Genomic DNA, 18,087 nt, shown 5'->3' with positions numbered 1-18,087 from the left:
GATCATCCACTACGATCAAGTAGGTTTCATCCCAGGAATGCAAGGCTGGTTTAACATCTGTAAATCTATCAACATAATACACAACATCAATAACAAGAAAAATAAAAACCACATGATCATATCAATAGATGCAGAGAAAGCATTTGATAAGGCCCAACACCCATTCTTGATCAAAACTCTCAGCAAGATGGGAATGGAGGGAACCTTTCTCAATATAGTGAAGGCCATCTACCACAAGCCAGTGGCAAATATTATCCTCAATGGAGAAAAACTGAAAGCCTTCCCTCTAAATTCTGGCACAAGACAAGGCTGTCCTCTCTCACCACTCCTATTCAACATAGCACTGGAAGTACTTGCTATAGCGATTAGGCAAGTAAAGGATATCAAGGGAATCCAGATAGGAAAGGAAGAAGTCAAGCTCTCACTGTTTGCAGATGACATGATACTCTACTTAGAAAACCCTAAAGACTCTATCAAAAAGCTTCTAGAAACAATAGACTCATATAGCAAGGTGGCAGGCTACAAAATTAACACACAAAAATCAATGGCCTTTCTATATACCAATAGTAATAAGGATGAAATGGACATTAAGAAAACAACCCCATTCACAATAGTACCACACAAACTCAAATATCTTGGAATCAACTTGACTAAATATGTGAAGGACCTATACAAAGAAAACTATAAAACTCTGCTCCAAGAAATAAGAGAGGACACACGGAAATGGAAACACATACCCTGCTCATGGATTGGCAGGATTAACATCATCAAAATGTCAATACTCCCCAAGGCATTATACAGATTTAATGCCATCCCTCTAAAGATACCCATGACATTCTTCAAAGAAGTGGATCAGACACTTTTGAAATTCATTTGGAACAATAAACACCCTCGAATAGCTAAAGCAATCATTGGGAAAAAGAATATGGGAGGAATTACTTTTCCCAACTTTAAACTGTACTACAAAGCAACAGTTATCAAAACAGCATGGTATTGGAATAAGGATAGGTCCTCAGATCAGTGGAATAGGCTTGAATACTCAGAAAATGTTCCCCAGAGATACAACCATCTAATTTTTGATAAAGGAGCAGGAAATCCTAAATGAAGCAGGGAAAGCCTCTTCAACAAGTGGTGTTGGCACAATTGGATAGCCACTTGCAAAAAATTAAACTTAGACCCCCAGCTAACATCATGTACAAAGGTAAAATCCAAATGGATTAGAGACCTCGATATCAGCCCCCAAACCATAAGATATATAGAACAGCACATAGGCAAAACACTACAGGACATTACAGGCATCTTCAAGGAGGAAACTGCACTCTCCAAGCAAGTGAAAGCAGAGATTAACAGATGGGAATATATTAAGCTGAGAAGCTTCTGCACCTCAAAGGAAATAGTGCCCAGGATACAAGAGCCACCCACTGAGTGGGAGAAACTATTCACCCAATACCCATCAGATAAGGGGCTAATCTCCAAAATATACAAGGCACTGACAGAACTTTACAAGAAAAAAACATCTAACCCCATCAAAAAATGGGGAGAAGAAATGAACAGACACTTTGACAAAGAAGAAATACGCATGGCCAAAAGACACATGAAAAAATGTTCCACATCACTAATCATCAGGGAGATGCAAATCAAAACAACGATGAGATACCACCTCACACCCCAGAGAATGGCACACATCACAAAGAATGAGAATAAACAGTGTTGGCGGGGATGTGGAGAGAAAGGAACTCTTATCCACTGCTGGTGGGAATGCTGTCTAGTTCATCCTTTATGGAAAGCGATATGGAGATTCCTCCAAAAACTGGAAATCGAGCTCCCATACGATCCAGCTATACCACTCCTAGGAATATACCCTAGGAACACAAAAATACAATACAAAAACCCCTTCCTTACACCTATATTCATTGCAGCTCTATTTACCATAGCAAGACTCTGGAAACAACCAAGATGCCCTTCAACAGACGAATGGCTAAAGAAACTGTGGTACATATACACAATGGAATATTATGCAGCTGTCAGGAGAGATGAAGTCATAAAATTTTCCTATACATGGATGTACATGGAATCTATTATGCTGAGTGAAATAAGTCAGAGAGAGAGAGAAAAACGCAGAATGGTCTCACTCATCTATGGGTTTTAAGAAAAATGAAAGACACCCTTGTAATAATAATTTTCAGACACAAAAGAGAAAAGAGCTGGAAGTTCCAGCTCACCTCAGGAAGCTCACCACAAAGAGTGATGAGTTTAGTTAGAGAAATAACTACATTTTGAACTGTCCTAATATTGAGAATGTATGAGGGAAATGTAGAGCCTGTTTAGGGTACAGGCGGGGGTTGGGTGGGGAGGAGGGAGATTTGGGACTTGGGTGATGGGAATGTTGCACTGGTGATGGGTGGTGTTCCTTTTATGACTGAAACCCAAACACAATCATGTATGTAATCAAGGTGTTTAAATAAAAAAAATTATGCATTAAAAAAAAAAAAAAGATCTCCCAGCGTCCCATATGGTCCCCCCAAGCCAAGGGAAAAAAAAAAAAAAAAAAAGAAATAACTACACTGAGAACTACCATAACCATGTGAATGAATGAAAAGCCTGTGTAGATTACAGGTTGGGTTGGGGTGGGAAGGAGGAAGATTTGGGACATTGGTGGTGGGAATGTTGCACTGGTGAAGGGGGTGTTCTTTACATGGCTGAAACCTAATCACAATCATATTTGTAATCAAGATGTTTAAATAAATAAAAAATACTAAAAAAAGAATATAAAAACTTGTAATTCAAAAAAGATAATTGTATCTCTGTTCATGGCAACACTATCCATGCTAGCAAAACTGATATAAACTTTATTTAAATGAATGGATGAAGAAGTTGTTATCTATCTTTCTATCTATGATAATGCTCTACTCTATCATGAAAAAAAATTGTGCCTTTTAGGACACAGTGGATGGATCTTGAAGTGTTTATGCTAAGTGAAATAAGAAAGAGACAATCCCCAGGTTTCACTCATGTGGAATATGATTATTAAAACAAATATATTGGCAAAAATTAAAAGCATTATCTTGTAAGTGTGAGGTCCTAGGTTCAATTTATATACTGCAAAAAAACAATGTAACAAAAATCCAAATCAAAAAAAAAAAAAAGAAGAAGAAGTATCCTACAGCGTTAGGCAAACTAAAAGACTGGACTGAAGCCTGCAGTTTAAAATATGAGCAAGGTCATCATGCTCTTAGCTAAACCTAAGTTAAAAATTACTATCCCACTTATTTATTTGTTTTGGGGTGGGGCATACCTGAAAGTGTACAGAGCTTACTCTTGGCTCTGTGCTCAAGAATCACTCCTGGCAGGCTCAGAGAACCTCTATGGGATGCTGGGGATCAAACCCAGTCAGCTGTAAGCATCCTAACTGCTATGCTATCTCTCTGGCCTCTACTATGCCAGTTCTTACTGCACCTATGCAAAATAACAGCCACTTTTACCAAAGACAAAAGCATAAAGAAAACTATATTTATTTTAATGACATGATTTTGGTGTAAAATACTATTTTCTGAGTCTGTTGAGGGATAATAAAGCCTCCAGTTAGTCCCAGCAGTAAAGCTTCCTTTGTAAGTTAAAAGGGAAAGATGTAGCTAACCAGAGAGCAACCTTGCTTTTCCTTGAATCCCTAAATACACAGCTCACACCCATCTTTCCCCTAACCTCAGTGGCTAAAACACATGATAAGTATCCCACTCTCACCTAAAATAAACTGAGCAATCTCCCCAAAGTTGCTCCCAGATGGTTTGAATCCGAACATGCCCGTCTACTGCTGCCCACGCTACTCGAAGCCTCCCAGTCATAAACACGTCGAGGATCTGACAATGCTTCTACAGCATTAATAGATGTATGTCTGCGTGATCAGTCATCTCCTAAGTAGCTTTCAATTCTAGTTCATGGTTTTCATGACTTCCCAACTAGGTATTGTTCCCATAACTTAACCTACAGGAAAGTTCGTCCTGCTCTTCATACGATTTGACTTTGTTTTTTTTCACTCTATACCTTTAAAAGTTAACTTATCTTAAAAGATAGTATGGCAATAATATCCAGAAACAATAGGGATAAGGGTCAGGAGGACAAGTCCATGGTAGGAAGCTTACCACAAAGAGCAGTGAGTGCAGTTAGGCTAGAGAAGGATACACTATGACAATGATAGTTGGAAATGATCACTCTTGACAAACACCGGGTGCTGAAAGGGGAAAAAATGATACATATGGTACCTATTTGTTAACAATAGTGCAAATCACAGTATGAAAAAAAAGAAAGAGCAAAAAAAGAGAGATAGATAGAGAGAGAGAGAGAGAAAGAGAGAGAGAGAGAGAGAGAGAGAGAGAGAGAGAGAGAGAGAGAGAGAGAGAGAGAGAGAGAGAGAGAGAGAGAGAGAGAGAGAGAGAGAGAGAGAGAAAATGCCTGACCCAGAGGCAGGTGGAGATGGGCTTGGGTTGAGAGGGAAACTGGGGACTTTGATGGCAGAAAACTTTTATTGGTGAAGAGTATTGTACATTCCATGATAGAAACTCAATAATGAACAATGTTGTAATCATGGTATAAATGGATTAATTACAATTTTAAAAAAGCTAATTTTTTTTGGTGTTGTGAACTGGGTCTTTGAGGTTATACAATTCCCAACATTGTCACTGTAGTAATTTTTACAGATGTCATCTGTGCTGTTATCTTACAACACCTACTGTTGGCCTGCACCAAGCTAAGGTGCCCAACCTTCACTTTACCTTGACTGACCAATACCTCACCCAAAAGAATTACACCCTTAGTGGATCTCAGCAAAAAGACTCTTTTTTGTGGAATTCTCTATGAGTACTCCATGCTTCTTTGATTTGTTTGGCTCTTTTCTTTGGTGTTGCTATTCAACACAGGGACTCAGACATACTAAGCATTATGTTTAGCATGACCTGTGTGGCATCACCACACATTATGCTATGAACTTTGTATGAAAAAGCTTTTCATAAGTATGAACTATTTACTTTGATTATTTGAAGTAAATGTATTTCATTATTTTCCTTTCCATTTTCCTCTTCCTTCTTTCTCTCCCCTTCCCATCTAACCACCCTCCCTTGTTACTTTCTTACATTCTTTATTCTCTCCCTCCCAATATTTTCAAAAATAAAAGATGAGGTCCAGAGAGATAGGAAAGAAGGTAAAGTACTTGTTTTGCATGACTGCAAACCTAGTTCAATCCACAGCACATCCAACTGTGCCCTGAGCACCACCAGGAGTAATCCTTGAGCACAGAATCAAGAGTTAGTTAGCCCTTAGCACCGCTGGCTATGACCCAAAACAAAAAAATTAAATATCCAAAATTGCTTACTAGTTTTAAGTATGCTCCCTCTCCACTTCCTCAGTTTCATTCATTATCTTGAACTTTTGTCCTTCACTAATGGTATGGAGTGTAGTTCTAAGACAGAATATCATTATCTATTACTTTACTATGTATGGAAGGTTTCAATTCAAAAATTTTCTGGGGTATGTTTTCTAACTGGAAGTCACAGTTGAACAAAGCTTTATTCATCCAAAACTAAGCCAAAGTTGATTTAGACTTCAAGGTTAAGTTGATGCAGTGATTAACTGATTTGATGAAACTGACATTGTATAATGCATATTTAATGCTTAAAATGGAATTTATTTGGCATGTATTATAATTTTTTTAAATAAATTTGAAGTGTTTTATATATTTCAGGAAGAAAATTTTCTTTTTTTTTCTTTTTTTGGTTTTTGGGTCACACCCAGCAGCACTCAGGGGTTCCTCCTGGCTCTACTCTCAGAAATCGCTCCTGGTGGGCTCGGGGGACCATATGGGATGCCGGGATTCGAATCACCATCCTTCTGCATGCCAGGCAAATGCCTTACCTCCATGCTATCTCTCCAGCCCCAAATTTTTATTTCTATTAACTGTATAATCAACACATTTTCATCTTCTAAAAGACTTGGAAATTAGTTTGCAATAGGTAAGATGCAGTAAAGTGCAGTTGATATATTCAATTTGGCTTCCTTGGGTTATATTTTGATGTGTTCTTCCTTTACCAATAATCCCAAGAAGATAAGCACTGGGTTAAGTTTCATGAGGATTGAATTCCACCTCTACCATTCAATTCAATGATGGCCCATTATCACATTTCTCCTTTGGACATGAGATCCGGAAAATTTGATGGAATTTGGAAGGTGGTCAGCAGTATGTGATAAACTTAGTACTTTTTTCTTGTTATTTTTTAATTTTATTTTATTGTTGTTGTTTGTTTCTGGACCACAGCAATAATATTTAGGACTTCTGATTGTGGGCTCAAAGATTACACCTAGAGGGATATAGGGGATCAAATGGGATAACAGGTATTGAACTCGTGTTGACCAGGTACAAGGCATGTACCCTACCCCCTATCACTTCTCTGGCCTGCACAGTAGTTTTAGTATTTATTAAAAGGAAACAGAGAGGAACCAATTTGAATCTCCTAGGACTTTTAAAATTTTTTGAAGGTATTTCTGGCATGAGAAACATGGAATCATTTTTAGACTATTTCCTTTGAGAAATATCAGCAAATTATCTTAAACATTATTTTTACTGGCACAAATATTCTTAAAACAAACAATTTGATTCATTTTCTAGTAAGTTCACATTATCTCATTCTAAAAAGACCACCTTTGATGCAAGAGTCTGATCTATAAATTTTCCATCTTTCCTTCTTCAAACCACATTAAAAGATAAGTGAAATGGTTTAAGTATTTTGTATGCAATTGGATTGTAAGGAAATATGCAAAGTAACTTCATTCTGATCATGTATGTTTCAGAGACAAACATGGTAAACTGTTACTTAGGTGCAAATTTTTTTGTAAATTGAAGTTCTCACCATCAAATAAAATAAGATTTATTTTCAGAATCCTCTTCAATGTTTTCTTGTTCTAAAACATCTTCTCTTGACTGTGCTCAATGGGGCTTATCAAGACATTTAATGAGGATCAACTGGAGCCAATATGACAGTATACAGGTTAAGAACAGAAAATGAGTCATATCTAGTCATAGACAATTTTAAGTATCTGTAACCAAATAAAAAGATTATGTAAAATGTGAAGTTAAATTATTGATGTGATTTATTTAACTCAACACATGCTGAATAGTATTATTTTACTAAGAATTCAATATAAATTTATTAAAGAGATATATTCTTTTTTCTTCAATATAATTTTGGTCTGTATTTTATATTTGCAATATAATTCCATTCAAATGAGCTTCATTATAAAGGTTCAGTGTATCTTGTGGCTAGTGTTTCTTTTTTTGTTCTTGTTATTTTTATTATTGTTGTTTGTTTCTGGACCATTGCAGCAATCTTTAGGGCTTACTCCTAATTGTGGGCTCAGGGATCATACCTACAGGGATGTGGAGGATAAAAAGGGGTAACAGGCATTGAGTCTGGGGTGACCAGTGACAAGGCATGCACTTACCTCCTTACCACCTCTCCGGCCTGCCCAGTAATTTTAGTATTTATTAAGAGGCAACAGAGAGAGACCAGTTTGACTCTCCTAGAACCTTTAGAATATTTTGCCATAGGCATGGTTCTATTTCAGGACAGAGACAATTATGTGGTGCCTGTCTTTAGTGCTATAGTGCTCATTGGATATTTATTTGAGATTTCTTTTTGTACTGTTGTGGTGTTTCAATTCCTTTTTTTCTATCCTCTCTCAAACTAAGGTTGAGAGCCTCTAGAAGGACTATACCCATTTTTGGCTTATTTGATTTTTACCCCACTTTATTGCTTTTCTCTTCTTCAAACAAACCACATAACTTGAACTATCTAGTTCCACCTCTCAAATAGAGGGAGAAATAAGGGAGGGTACCAGGACCAAACAGATATATGAGCACTATGTAGTAAGCTAGACACAGAGGGGACCACCTATTCTAGCAGTCTGGGGGGTGTGGGTAGGGGAAATGGAATGCAGGATGGCAACCTGAAATCATGCCTGCTTCTGACAGAGATAATGCTTACAAGGTGATTTGAATAACATTTTTCTGTTATTCTGTTATTGCTGGACAGAGGGTGGTGGGGGTGTGTGTGCCATTGAGATTGGCTTGAAAATGGTCAATTCCTACAGCCAAATAGGAAAGTTCTACTTTTAGAAAACAGAGAAGATTGTTTAGTGGGAAATGTAAGTCATCCCAGTAAGTTGTGGAAAGATTAGAAAAAAAATAGGGATAAGACATAAAGGGACTGCCATTGCACATGGCATTCTAACTTTTTTGGGGGTGTGTGGGGATTGGGCCATACCCAGTGGTGCTCAGGGGTTACTCCTGGCTCTGTGCTCAGAAATCACTCCTGGCTCAGGGGACCATATGGGATGCCAGGAATCAAACACAGTCTGTCTCAGGTTGACCATATGCAAGGCAAATGCCCTACTGCTGTGCTATCACTCCAGCCCAACATTCTAACAATTTTAAGCTTCTAAAACTCCTTAACATTTTTAATGGACACACAATTGTTTACTTAATAACTTGTGCTGCTTATTCCATATCAAGAAACACCAGCAAATTATTTTAATGCAACTGCAGTCAAACATGCTCATTTAGTATTTTTTTTTAGTAGGTACTCCCTTTTACTTAGAGTGAATGTTTCCTAGGGAAAGGCAAAGGGGGAAAAGAAACATTCACTTCATTGGAAGCTATTTTAGATGAAAGACTAGTACCCATTTTTCTGTTCAATAACACATGAGAGCAGCATTCAAGAATAAGAAAACTGCTGATGTGTATTAGCTCACTCGGCTATTAAATGTGCCGAAACATATTTAAGAAAAAACAATTTAGAGTGAAAATTATATTCATTTGTGTCTTCTAGTCCTTTGAGACCTTTTGGTGATAGACAAGTTTGAATTGTGTTTATTCATGTAGTAGCAGAATTATCTTCGATTACCAAGTGTTTTCTGCTTCCATGAAAGCTATAATAACCACTGCTGGATCCACAGAGGTAGGTGGATACTTGTGAAATCAAAATGGGAAAAATTTGGGTAAAAGAAAATTTCTAACAAACATAAAAATTTTGTTGTCTTCTTTTTCTCTAAGTAGGCTTAGCTGAGTTTGAACATGAAAAATCGTAGAGGGAAAAACACTTTTGGTTACTTTTATTGATATTCCTGGTTTATCCTGCATGAGGAGACTGCTCAATACACAAATAGCTATTTTCTACAACTATCAACCATAGAAAAGGCACGGAAAAGCAAAGAAGAATGTTCTAACCAGACTTTAACAACACTTTTTCTAGATCTCGACTCTCTCCCATAGAGGCAGAAATGCAAAATCGAGTTTTGGTATGTTTTTTTTTTAATTAATTTTTATTGTGACCAAAATACATTACAAATCTTTCACAGAATTATTTACGGCACATAATTACAATGAGTGAGGGGCATTCCCACCACCAGTGCTGCCCTCCCTCCACCCCTGTTCCCAGCATGTATCCCATATCTCCCTTCTTTACCCCCAGAATACTAGTGTAACTGGTCTCCACTTTACAGCTTGTTGTAGATTGAGTATTTATTCTGTTGTCATTGACTTTTGGTTTGGTGTTCAAGTCTGATCATTTTTTATTTTCACTACATTTTCATATAACCAGTCCTAGTTTCATTCCCCCCCCCCCAATTTATGAGGCTGAATGATTCAAGTTATGTGATTCTGTTGGAGATAAAAAGGATAAGAAAAATAGAAGAAAAAAATGGTAGCAGCTAGAGTTTTGGTATGCTTTTAAAGCTCTTTTCTTTTTCAGAAAATAGGACATCTTTATGATGGTTAAGTTTCAAATAATACATTTATTTAAAAAGAAGGAAAATAACTACTTATTTTAGAATAAGCCATGTATGATTCTAGATTTTAGTTTGTATTATATTCTTATTTTACACATTAAATGTAGTAAATTAAAAATTAATACCAGGATATAAAAATGTTTTATAACATAATTATTTTACTTTAAATACATAAAAACCACCAATTGTTTTCAAAGTCATTAAGCATAATACATTATACACATTGTTTTTATATAGTTGATTCATTTTTTACTATAAGAATGGATCCAGGTTTATTTTAACAAGCTCTCATTTTAAGATTTCTATTTACCATTATTTTTCAGAATATAAACAATGCTAGGAAATATCTTGCTACTTAAAAATTTTCCTTATTTATACATGTCTCTTAAGTATAATCCATTCAAATAGATTTTGGATTTAAGACTTTAGCAACAGTGTTCCTTTGTTTTCTAACATTTTCCTCAAGGTTGAAAGAAATTTCAAGAATGAATACATGCTGTGTATTCAAAAGGTCTAGGTACCATCCCACACATCACTTGGTCACTGAATACAAGCAAGAGTAATGCTGGAGCCCTGAGTTGAGAGAAACTCTTTAGTAATGGTGGATGTGATCCTCCTAAAATAAAAAAAGATATTATTACATTAGTCTGCACTTAAATATAAATATAATAGGGAAGTTAGTTCAATCAGTATTAGAATTTCGAGTAAATATTGTTTTTTTTATAAATTTTGTTTTTATTTTTAAATTTTAGGACGTTATCTGGTGGTTTTTCAGTGCTTATTCATAACTGAGTCAGGCATAACTCCTGATAAGTTCAGGGGACCTAATGGGGCTTGAGGGGTTCAACTCCATTTTGGCTGTGTGCAAGGCAAGTGCCCTGCCTGCTGTACTATTATTCTGGTCACACTACTGGTATTATTTTGATCAATTTAATATCCTGATACTAGATTCTTTTTTACTACATATTGGATCTAATATGACATATACTTAAAATAATGTAATGGAGATTCATTGAGGTTAATATGGCAGATAAAGGAAGACTAGGCGGGACTTTGTTATATACTGTAGTTTTCCTAAGCATTAGCACATGATAGTAAATAGCAATTGGAGTAAACCTTCTGGGATATGAAGTCAAAATTCTGGTTCTGGCATTTTTTTACCTAATTGAATCAAGCTACGTTTTAAGAAATATTTCTGCTTCTAGAAGGAATGATGAGGCTACTGTTTAATATTTAAAAAAAATTACATGTGAAGGTGTGCAAGTCACAGAGTCTGAAAATTAGTAGGATCCCTATATGTTACTGTAATTCTATCTTACTCTGAAGATACTTAGACACAAGGTTGCCTTGTTATTTACAACCTTCAATGGTGGCTTCCTGGCAGAACTTTACTTCAAGTTGTTTATTTTAATTTAAAATATTGTTGTTGCTACAGATCCAGGAATTCACACATACGATAACACTAAGCTACCTCTTTAGGCCTTCCTTGAGTTTCTTAACTGGAATAATTTTGCTTTGCTTTTCTATCAATGCTTCACTTTGTCTTCATGAGTCACATCATCTCTGAGTCTCCCTCTCTACGTTAGTGAGTAGGAAACTTGAGGAGAATTTACTCTTGCTACTTATCCATTGTGCAGGTATTAAAGGAAAGTAGTTTACACCAGCTATTCTGCTGACTATCGTATCATTCTTGTATTACTTACCTGCTTATCTTTTCTCAAATTTACTTTTAATCCGGATACACACTGACAACACTGTTGAATTACATTTAGAATAATGCAGGGGGTACAACTGCAGAAATGAAAACTAGAAGAGTAAATAAAGCATGTTTGTGGGATATTCACTCTGGGCATTTATTTATTGCTATAATTTTCTTGATTCTCTAGAAGTGTATTTATCTCCATTCATAAAGCCTCCATATATCTATTTAGCTACCTAAAGGCACTCAAAGTATTACTTTTATGTGACATAGACATTTTCTTTCATCATATAAAATTGTTCATAAAATGACTTTTAATGGCTGTCTAGCCTTCTAATTCATAGAGAAACCACAGTTTACTTAACTCGTCTTCTGTCATTAAAATTTGGGTTTATATTCATTTGTAACCTAACATATATTTGTAACTATAATTAGTCATTTCTTTGTTTATCTTGTTATCTATTTTATTAAAACACCATGATTTGCCATAATCATTACTCATACGTGTAACATTAGTTCGTGATTGAGTAATTTAATATACATTTATGGAAATAATTTTTTAAATTAAAATAAATTAAAATTTGCAATAATGTGTGCTTCCCTTTCAACTCTCGATGAGTTTAACATATCTTATAGAGCACAAAATGTAAGTGTTAACTTTTGAGGCACAGAAAAAAGGCAAACTAGGAAAGTTGATGAAGAATATAGGCAAGTTTAGAGATAAATGTGTATTCCCTGTTGCACTGGAGAAGGAGTGGGGCATTCTCTTTTTGACTGAAACCCAATTATGAATATGCTTGTAATCATGGTGCTTAAAGATTTATATTAAAAAATAAATTAATTAAAATAAATAAATCAAAAAAATAAAAAACCAACTAATGATTACCAGACAGAAGAGAAAAATGGAGTGGAGAATACAAATCTAATAAGAAGGTACAACTAAGTGAAACTTTGGACTTGTAACTATAGTACTTATATATATTATGCACATCAAAGCTTATAATGTCAGAATAAAATGTTAATTTTATTAAAAAGTAATAAAAATTGTTATCAAATGAAGTCTAAAAATATGTGTATTTTCTCCTGCTTCCTCTTTTGAAACTCATCTGATTATTTCATCCATGGCCACTTCATTAGTAGTATGAGAAGGAAGAGCTCCAGGTATTTCTGGAGTTGATGAAGTCAATAAAAATCTCTCTAAAAGACCTGACCCCTATTACCTGATTCCCAGTGAAAATTTTAGACTCCAATTTCTCCAGGTATTTAAAGGTTTCTGAATTATATATTTAACATACTTTGGGGTTCAAATTTGAATTTAAAGTAGAGGACTTTTTTTTCCTTTTTGGGCCCTACCTGGTGACACTCGAGGCTACTCCTGGCTATGCCCTCAGAAATCACTCCTGGCTTGGGGTCCATATGGGATGCCTGGGGATTGAAACTCAGTTCGTTCTAGGTTATCGTGTGCAAGGCAAACACACTGCCTCTTGCGCCACCTTTCCGGCTCCTAAAGTAGAGGATTTTAAAATAGAGGTTGAAATGACATTTTCCACTCAGCTACCCGGATATTTCTCTGCCTGTTGTTTCCAATCTTTGTAACCAAGTCTTGAGGTCTTATTATGAACCTCTGAGATTATGATGGCATATTTTATATCCATCTCCTTGCTCTGTCCTCCGATTCAGACTCAGCATTTCCTAAAAGCCTCTATTTTGTCTGTGCACGTCCTCCAGATTTTGATAATGTCTGTGTTAGTGATTACAGCTCTTGCTTATTCTGCTTTCCAGGAAATGGATGTAGAGCCAACTCCAGACTTGAGAACTTTATCAACTGTGCCACTTTGAACACCAGTTTGCATTTTAGATTTTCTAACTCTAATAAGAAAATATTCCTTTCTGTGGTGCCATTGTGAAGATTGAGATATAAGTAATTGAGATATTGTTTTTCAGTATGTTCAACAGTGAAGTAATATTTATTCCATTACAGTTTTTTAAATTTGATTCAAGTGATTGACATGGGCATATCTGGAGAAAAAATATGACAATCAATGATTCCTGTATTCTTGGTACATGATTGGTTCTATCCACCATAAGCTGGAAAGGGAGGAACTATTATCAACATGATGGCCACTAAGAAATAAGATGATTCATCCAAAATTTGGATAAGAAACAAAATGGTTTAAACAAAGACATGGTTTGAACTTGGATTCCCTCATCGTAGAACCTGTTCTATTCTCCATTCAACCATGCTGTCAAATTCCTAATGAATGACATGGAACATGTTTCTCTTTATTTATTATTTTATAAAGTACAGAGCAACTTCCTGAGGGGTTCCCATGTACATAGGGTCACATTTGAACACTTAATTTACTTTTTCTTTTTTTAATATTTTTATTTAACTGAAAATATGTATACAATAAGATATAGGTGCTCTAGGACTGGCATTGTATCCCAAAATCATACAAATCTCCCTTTTCTTCCTATCTTGTCTCAGTGCCAACTTGGACCTAATACTCATGCTGTCAGCTCTGTTTATTATTAAAAACATTCCCAACAGGTGACCGGTAAATATATAATACCAATGAGAGGTTTACTTTGCAGAAGGTGTTGGCTCTAAGGAACCCAAGGGAATTGACCACTCATGTTCCAGTGACAAGTAAGGGGACTAAGGTCTAGCATAAGGTCAGTATCAGATGCAAAAATTCTTCATGTTTTTTTCTGAAGGGATATTTAATTTTTAGCTGAAATTAATATTATGGTATCTAAGATCATTTTAAACCTACAAAATTCTGAAATTTTCATAGGAATGTATGATTTACAAATCAGTTTTATTCATCTCCTCTTGAAGTTTTCATAGTAGTTTCCGATAGACTCATAGGGTTTCTCTAAGTTGTGGCTTTTCCCTTCCTGCTTTTTGCATTTCCTTTGTAACCTCTTAGATGTTTTCCATATCTATTAATAGCAATTTCCTGTCCTCTTCTTCCCCCAGTCTTCTACCTAGTCTTACTAAGTTGAAATGCTCTATTTTCAAAAAGTTAGAGAATGTTATATTGAGTTACAACACTGGCTGGCTTAATTTTGAGAATTAAGAACAATAAACACATAAACACAATTTCTAACTACTTCTGCCTGAGTTTTCACAGGTAGTCAGTGATTGGTGCTTTCCAAAACAAACTTCCTGCTGACAGTCAATTCAGGACATGTTCTCTCTTCAACATACTCTTTCCAAATGGTCGTCAAACTTGACTTTCTACACTAAGTCTCAGCATTGGGTAAACAGGACAAACACGTGATGTAGTGAACTTATTACAGGGACTGTAGACTGCAAACCTGACCTTCTGCTTCTTTAGATAATGAGTCTGGTGAAATCAACTTGAAGAATCTAATCATATTTCTCAGAGGTCATAGATAAGACTGGCAATAGCTCATGGTGCTAAACTTACTTCTTGCTAAACATTTTCTAAAATGAAGGCTGGCACTTCCTGATAAAGGTGTATTTCTTACGTTCATTCTATACTTAAGATAATGCCTGTCATCTCCATTTTCTTTCCATATCTGCCCTTTCATCAGTACAATAAAAATGTTCTCATGTTTCAGCTTTCCAAACAATGTCTTACTTCTCTTTCAACTTGTCTGACTTGGAGTTGAGAGTAGGAGGGAAGGGATTATATTTGTGGTTGATCAAAGGTACAGGGATCATATAGGAGGTAAAGTGTTTGTTTTGCATATAGGTGACCTGGATTCAATCCCTTACACTATATATAGTCCCCTTAGCTCCAAAACGTGGGGAAAAAACGCTGGTTGTTAAAGAAAAGGAGACTAGGATGGGGGAGAACTTGCTGAACTGAACAAGTACCATAAATGGCTGAAGTCCCCTTTTTATGGAGATTGCTGACTTATAGCATCATCTTCTTTTGCACACCGAGTCGTCAACCCTGGTGCCCTGTCCTCTAGTGTTGTGTTAAGGGAGAAATACCAGTAAAATTGGCACAGGCAAATTAAAAGGTATCTCAACCAAGATGTGGACTGAAGTAAGTCAGTTGTAAGGTTGCAATTGATTAGCATGGGATTTTAGGAAAACTGGATTATGTGGAAACAGGTAAACTGGTATAGCAAAGAGAAGAATCTGAGATATCAGGAGATACTTCAGGTCTGCCCCTCTCAGAGGCTGTGTCCTTTGCTGGCTTTTCTTATATGTTGGTATTTCCTGCCATCTAGTCAGTACGCAGATGCCTTCAGGAACCCAGATGCTCCTTCCTTTTTCATTTCTGGGGCTGAGCTTTACATTTCAAAAAGCAGATTTACTGTGTTTACTGGTTTCATAATTTTCTCTAAATGTTATGCCATTTTCATGAGGCTATTACCAAGTAATAAAATAAAAATTGGTTTTTAACTGTAAGATCTTAGGAAGCTAAATAAAATAAAATAAAACAGTAAAACACAAAGTATTTCATCATATACTCTTACCCAAGAGAATGAGTCTATTGATCACCCTGGGGAGTTCAGTGATTTCCATTGCTGCCTCTGTTGTGACATAACTTGTCACACTGCTTTGAGAATAAGAGATCAAGAGTCATTTGTTTCCACATAGTCTATCTATCCATTTATGTATGTGGCCAAGACTAAGGACAAAAAAAGTTGTTGATAAATCAGGGATAGTTCAGATCTAGCACAGTGAGAGCATTAATTTTCTCTAAATTTCTCATGTTGGATTCCCTTGGATTCTGACATTCCAATTTTGTCTCTTCCTGGCCAGAACACACACCTCAGAGTTGATGGCAGATTTGAATTTCCCCAGTTGAAATAGGTAGGCCCAGAATACTTGCATTATACTCCTTGATCTTCTCTGCTCCAGGTACCCTTGGGCAGTTTTTGTGCATTCCTGGGTCCTGGGACTCATTATGGAGGGGAATTGACTTCTCTTACTACCACCAAGGAGCTACCACTTACCGCGGCTTGCCAGAAAACAAATGATTCAGAACCCTATAAACTCTTGCAACAAATTTTGTGATTTAATTTCTTCCTAAAGGTTGCTTTGAAAGTTGTGTTTTTTTTTTTCATGAAGTCTAGGATTAGGGTTTACTATTTGTTTGTCAACATGTTGTAAAAAACAAATAAAGGTTTTTGCCTTTCCTTTGTCTTTTTCTACTTTGGTATTTCAAATTGGTAACTATAGTAAAACTTAAGAGAAATCCCAATATTTGCATAGGTTAAAATATATAATTCCCTCTCCCAAAGTTTTTAGTAATTTTTTTCTATTGGAAAATTATGGAGTGATAGAAACTTATTTTAATTAAAAAGAACGAGGTATAATTAAAATAGAAACCCCATATGGATAGTATATTTGAAAATAAAGGTCTCTCTCTTCTTTTCATCCCTAACCCACTCTTTTCTGCCTCAGGAAAAAAGTACCCTTGATCCTAAGTACTTGTAAGCTATGAACTTAACATTGAAATAATTTATTTTAATAAAAAATGAATTATTTCATTGATACATTTGAAAGAGAACTGATCTACCATGAGATCTTGTTTTTGTCATCAACAACTCTGAGACTTACTATAGTCATTAACCTTTGGGATTCTTTTGTCCACTCTGTAAACTAAAGGCCCAGAGTGACTATTTTATGATCCTAAAAGCATGGCACATCATTAACAATCTAACATGAACAGTGAGGACTGTGATTATAAATAATTTTGTTTTTACTACATGGATAAACCTGGATATTTAGAAAGCTACAGAATTATGTGACTCTGTATAGCCATTAGAAACTAATTAGGCAGTGATTCTTAATTACCTACATTAGTTTAGCCTGGTAAAGTCAAAGGAAAGTTTCCACACATTGTCTTCTAATCTGCCATTAACAACAGAAATAAAGTCAAATATACCTTGACTCATTCAGAAGCTAGTGACTCCAGGGTACTTTAATTCATTGTTATATTTTCATCTCTAGCTAACGGGATTCCTATTTCTAGGATTACCCTGATTAACCTTTTAAAATAAGAATGAGGAAAGTGTGAGACTTCAGTAATATGTGTGTTTATTCTTCTACTTCTGCAGAAGCTGGAAGTAACCATTTAAAATTTCTAATACTCCTTGTCTTCAACTCTGAGAATCTGTTGTCTCTAAAGATATTTGATTGTCAGAGTACTAACTGTCGGGGTGTACAATATTACAATAATAATTCAGTAATAATGCAATATTACCATATTGCACAATGTACAATAACTAGAAAAGATGTTTCCTGCACCCTGAATTTGTCTCAGTGAAGGAAATACTGCCCAGCACCTCTTCCCCATGGTGCAGATCTAAAGAAGTTTACAGACTCAGTTCTTGCCTTGTTCATTTTGCTGGTTGCAAAACAGAATTTGAGAGAGATTTGTTGCAAAAGTGTGCTTTGCCCCAAATCATATAGTTACGAGTAGTAAACAGAACCAAAATCTAGGCACTTAATTACTTATCTACTACCAATGTTTGTATTTGCTTGGTTTGATGCAGTAGAATTTTAAAGAGTCGAATTTAAAGTAAAACGATTTCAACAGATTAACTGAAAAGAAAAGGAAAAG

At 35.7% G+C, this 18,087-nt stretch overlaps 1 pseudogene; it reads left to right on the top strand.

Moving 5' to 3' along the window:
• Positions 1 to 3,797: 3,797 nt before the first annotated feature.
• The window catches only part of LOC126024264 (40S ribosomal protein S20-like), a 68,684-nt pseudogene continuing 54,394 nt past the window's right edge, over positions 3,798 to 18,087 (top strand).

Source organism: Suncus etruscus, chromosome 12 (assembly GCF_024139225.1).
Source record: "Suncus etruscus isolate mSunEtr1 chromosome 12, mSunEtr1.pri.cur, whole genome shotgun sequence".
NCBI lineage: Eukaryota > Metazoa > Chordata > Mammalia > Eulipotyphla > Soricidae > Suncus > Suncus etruscus.
Note: the sequence above shows the minus strand (reverse complement) of the source record. Positions and strands in the feature narration are given on the sequence as shown.